Source organism: Ovis canadensis, chromosome 23 (genome assembly GCF_042477335.2).
Source record: "Ovis canadensis isolate MfBH-ARS-UI-01 breed Bighorn chromosome 23, ARS-UI_OviCan_v2, whole genome shotgun sequence".
In the NCBI taxonomy this organism is placed as follows: domain Eukaryota; kingdom Metazoa; phylum Chordata; class Mammalia; order Artiodactyla; family Bovidae; genus Ovis; species Ovis canadensis.
In genome coordinates, this window is record NC_091267.1 from 70,704,420 (window position 1) to 70,709,868 (window position 5,449).

A 5,449-nucleotide genomic window follows, 5' to 3' on the forward strand; every position below is an offset into this window, starting at 1 on the left:
GTGAGTCTTCACTATGCTCTACTCCGTACTTGTTCGAATGTGTCCAGGATGAAATATTTAAAAGTCTTTTTTTTCTTTAAAGCTCACAGAGAAAACATGCGCAGGGAATTGAGGAGGATCAGCAAAGACACAGACGACAAGGTGGTTGATGGGAATGTGGGTCTGGAGGGAGAAAGCAGGCCAGCCGGGCAAGTGTGGGCAGAGACTTGCCTGCTGCTGCCCTTGCTTTGTGCCCCTGCTGGGCGGTCAGGAGGGATCCCGAGAGGTGGGCCAGTGCCTGCTCCTGGGTCAGGCTGGGACGACAGCTGGAAACGCCTTCAGTGCCGCTTGAGATGCTCAGCCACGGACTCCCAGCCATTGTTCTGCAGACCCACCTCCTTATCAAGTCCCACTCAGCGAATGTTCTAGCTCAGAATGTTAATGTTTTAAAAAACCAGGAGTGGTGCTTTCCTCATTTGCATGTTTGTTCATGGCCTTCTCCCCGTGGGCCTGTCTGAACGTGCGTGTGGAGGGGAGGCGGAGGGGGAATTCTAAGCAGTGAAGGGGGTGTTAGAACAGGGTGAAAAGAGAGAGTTCGTATTCAGCTTCTGGCATCTGAACATTTTTACCCACTTTGTTGAGAAATAAGATTTACATTTTCTTTTTATCTCTCCTGAGAAAAGAGATATCAAAAGCCTGGTCCCTGGCCCAAAGAGTTTTGGATTAGAGAGGTCCCAGTGGTACATACAGGGGAGAAGAGTGAAAACAGGCCTCCCACTCCAGCCCAGAGTGGGGAGAGGGAGACGGGGACAGAGGGGAAGGCAGAGGCTAAGATCCTCACTTCCTCTCCCTGCCCCCTCAAGGATTAGGTTGGAGGGCTTCCCAGGAGGTGCTAGTGCTAAAGAATTCACCTGCCAATGCAGGAGATGCCAGAGACAGGGGTCTGATTCCCTGGGTTGGGAAGACCCCCCTGGAGGAGGACATAGCAACCCACTCCAGTATTCTTGCCTGAAGGAGCCCAAGGACAGAGGAGCCTGGCGGGCTACAGTCCCTGGGGATGCAAAGAGGCAGGCATGACTGAGCACACACAACAGCTTTAGGAATATTTAGAAAGGTCTTGGATCTAGATGGCAGCGGGGTGTGGCTCCTGCCCCCACCAGTTTGCAGGCACTTCCTCCAAAGTGAATGCAGTTGTGCACTAGGGTTAAGCAGGGGGAGGATGGAGCTCCATGACACGAATGGAACCTCGAGGGTCCCACCAGTACATGAGGCTGAGGGGGCGTGCAGGAGACCGCTGGATGAGAGTTCAGGAGCCCCACAAGCTCCCCACGCCTACCTCCAAGCCAAGGCCAGAGGAAGAACACAGCAGAACTCCGCCAGATCCACGGTGAAAGGAAAAGCAGAAGTTAGGCTGGGCTGGAGTGTAAGGAGCAAGCCGCCAACCTGGACCAAGCTAGACCAGCAGCAACCTGACCGTCCATCCCCAGAACCTCAGGGGCTTATAGTCCAAACCCCAAGGTGCCATCTCAGAAGCGGATGGAGGATTTCTGACGTGCTCACTGTTTTTATGTGAAGAAAGCTGTTACCCTTATCACGTCATACTTAGATTACCTGATGACAAGGAAAGGTCATTCCTTTCTTCATTACCCAGTGAGCAGAGGCTCTTGAAGACCTTACATTTTATCTGAATGTCTCAGTGTAGCATCAGAGACATTGGGATCTTGCATTTTTTTCTGTGAATTTTGTTTCAGTTGCTGCCCTTGTAGAAGTTGTTGTTCAGTCAACAACAGTTGTTCAGTTGTTCAGTCCCAGAGCTTCCTCAAACTCATGTCCATTGAGTCGATGATGCCATCCAACCATCTCATCCTTTGTTGTCCCTTGTAGGAGTAGCAAGTTTATGACCGAGGAAGGAGAGGCTGTGGGCACAGGGGCGTAGGCACCTGCTCCTGCCAAGTGCCTTTCCTGGTATGCTGAGTCCTGTGTTGCATACCTAGGGCCTTCCGTGAATAGACTGTCCACCTCAAATGCCACTGATGTGACTTCAGTCCCCACCTTTGTCTGGACCCACCCACTTGTACCTTCATCCTCAGTGGATCTGAATGCTGACCCTTATAATGACAATAAGGACCATATTGTACTGACACAAAGTGCCAGGCCCTGGACCAAATGCTTTGCATCATCATCACTTTTAATCCTCAATGGTCACCTTATGAGATGGATATCAGTAATATCAACATCTTCCAAATGGGAACACAGAAGTTTAAGGAGTATAAATATCTTGATCCCAAATAGTTAGTGGCGGAGCTGGGTTTTGAGCCTTTAGCTCTGAACCACCACACAGCTTCCACTTAACCTAGGGAACACAAGCGATGAGCTTGCTGCGTTGCGTGCAGTGTCTTCCTGAGCTTGGACCTGGGTTTGCCCTGTTGCACCTCCCAGCTCCTCCCTCCTCCTACCGCCCTGGTTGTTGAGGTCCCTACATGTCTTGCAACCTTTGAGGTGCTCCTCCACCTTCACCTCACACTCACCACTCAGACGCTAGAGTCACCTCCTGGTTTCTAGAGCCTTTTATGATTCCCTGTGGCATTAGTTGTTCCCTCTTGTGTGTGTCCATAGCATCTGGCATCTGGACAGGATATCTCACACAGAAACATTCTTACATAGCTATAAGACAATCACCGGAGGTGGACTGGAGGGTCCTTGATGACCAGTCCATACCATATTCATTTCTGAGGCTCCAGCCCAGAGAGGGCATGGCAGAGACTATGGGCTGCCTTGCTTAAGCCTCTTCCAGTCCTCCACCAGAGAGCTGTGCTGCCTTCCAGCACAGCAGAGGCCAGAAAGCAGAAAAATGACATTCAAAGCTAGGTTCCCATGATTAATTTAGGTCTTGCCAATCAAATGCTTTCACGCGGGACTGATTCAAGACTTAGCTATGTTTGGCAAAAGGCAAGGGGCAGGGCACTCATTTTGCTGGAGAGGATTCTGGTTTTTAAATTGTAACAGCAGTTCTTCAAGTCAGACGGATCCATACAGTATGTAGTCTGCATGTATTTGTCATGGGGGAAAAAAAGAATAAATTTAACGAAACTGCCCTCTTAAAGGTTGCCAACAACCTTGAAGAATCCATATCAGTCCTTTTTCACCAAATCTGTTAACCATGATTTTCTCAGTTGTCTTTTCATAGAAAGAGGGCTTTGTGTTATGTTTGATTCAGATCTATTAGAAATTCTGTTAAATTTGCATAGATTTGGGGCTTCCCTGGTAGTCCAGAGGTTGAGAGTGTGCCTTGCAATGCAGGGGACACCAGTTCTGTCCCTGGTCCAGGAAGACCCCACATGCCTTGGGGCAACAAAGTCCGTGTGCCACAGCTGCTGAGCCCACGCTCCGGAGTCCTGTGCTCTGGAGCTAGACACGCCACTGCAGTGGGGGCCCGAGCACCGCAATGGAGAGCAGCCCCCACCTGCTGCAACTAGAGAAAGCCCTCACACAGCAGTGAAGACCCAGCACAGCCAAAACTAAAAAAATGAAGCTTAAAAATTTTGCATAGATCCTATGTGATGAGAAGAGAGTTGAAATAGTAACCCAGAAAGACAGGATAATCAAAAGGAAGGGTTATTGCTGGGCAGCAAAGTGGAGATGGGCTGGGACCTGAGACCCTCACTGGCAGTGCTTGCACCTGGACAGAAGTCTCTTTGAGCAAAAGAAGACAAAGAAACAATAAGGGACTAAAAATAACTGCACACATGTGCAGTCGGGGCAAAGTATGAACAATGAGACACAAAACGGCCAAAGCCCAACTGCCACTTCTGAGGTGCCAGGAGAAAAAGCAGGGCACTATGCCTGATCCTTGCTCACAGCACCACTGAGGGGGTGGGCAGACCACCTACACCACCCTTCCAGCCTGGCCCAGCGATCTGCCCTTACCCTGACCCCATTTAAAGAATCAGCTCACTGCTCCTTGCAACCAGGGAGTGAGCAAGGGAACGTGTTACTTTCTCTCCCTCGTGAGTCCCAACAAAGTCTCCCCTGAATTCTAGTCTAGCTTCTTGCCCATGCTCCATCGCTCAGCCATGTCTGACTCTTTGTGACCCCACGGACTGTAGCCCTCCAGGCTCCTCTGTCCAGAGAATTTCCCAGGCAAGAATACTAGAGTGGATTGCCATTTCCTTCTCCCAGGAGATTTTCCCAACCCAGGGATCGAATCCATATCTCCTGCCTCACCTGCATTGCAGGCAGATTCTTTACAGCTGAGCCACCATCTGGCCTCTTAAGCAATTTCTATTTAAGAGTCCAAGAATCCAGATTTGTAACAAAGTCAACAGATTCTGTTGAATCCCCCAAATCACTCCAAAGAGGCAGGAACCTCAGCTTCTATGCAGTGCTCACTCTTAACTTTTCTTTGTGTAGGGTAGGTTGTGTTTCTCTCCACCTCTAGGGTTCTGTGCTTCTGTGACATCTGTGATGTACAGTAAACTGTAAAGTGCACCAGAGAAGCTCCTGGGGAGAGTGAGGACGGAGTGGAAAGGCCTGGCAGAATTTTACCGGCCAGGCAAAGGAGAAGGAAGCTCAGGCGTTTGCTGAAGATCCCAATGACTTGGTAACCAAACCAGCTCTCTTTCTACCACGCACCTTATAAAGCAGCCATATTTTCAATAAACTTCTTGGTAGGAGCTGAGAATAACCAGAGCAGGCACTCTTAGAATTAAGAAGCCAAGCCTCCTGAAATGCTTTCCGCCTCTGGTGCAGCCAGATGGGAAGCAGACACCAGAGCATCAGCTGAGTCACAGGGATTAGAGGCAGCGAGTCGTTCAGCAACACGCCCTTTGGCACATTCCTGTGGACAATGGCCCCAGGGATGGGTGAGTGTTTGTAGGAATCTTCATTTGAGGACCATGCAGGCCAGAGCAGTTGGTCCTTTGCAGCTCTATAGTAGTAGTAGTTTAGTTGCTAAGTTGTGTCCAACTCTTGAGACCCCATGAGACCCCACCAGGGTCCTCTGGTGCTTGGAATTCTCCAGGCAAGAATATTGCAGTGGGTTGTCCTTCCTTTCTCCAGGGTATCTTCCCAACCCAGGGATCGAACCTGGGTCTCCTGCATTACAGGCAGTCTCCCGCGTTGCAGACAGCTTCTTTATCAACTGAGTCACCAGGCAAGCCTCAGGGCTCTATACCCAATGCTAGAAATAAAGTCTTGGCTTTGAGGTGCCGCTGACAGTTTTCTGCATTGGTGTGCAGGGGCCTTCCTGCAGTGTGAATACTTACATCATGTTTGCAGTACCACTGGCAGTTGGGGCCATAGCAAGCATCCATTTAGTGAGTGCCATTTAGTGAGTGTTTAAAGATAACGATGTACCCACGCTCGGTCCTTCCTTTAGTGCTAATGGATGGGAGCGAGCTGTATGGTTTCTTAAATAATACAGCAGCCTCCTGTGATCTCCCCCTTCTCAGGCAGCTCCTGCCACCAACTC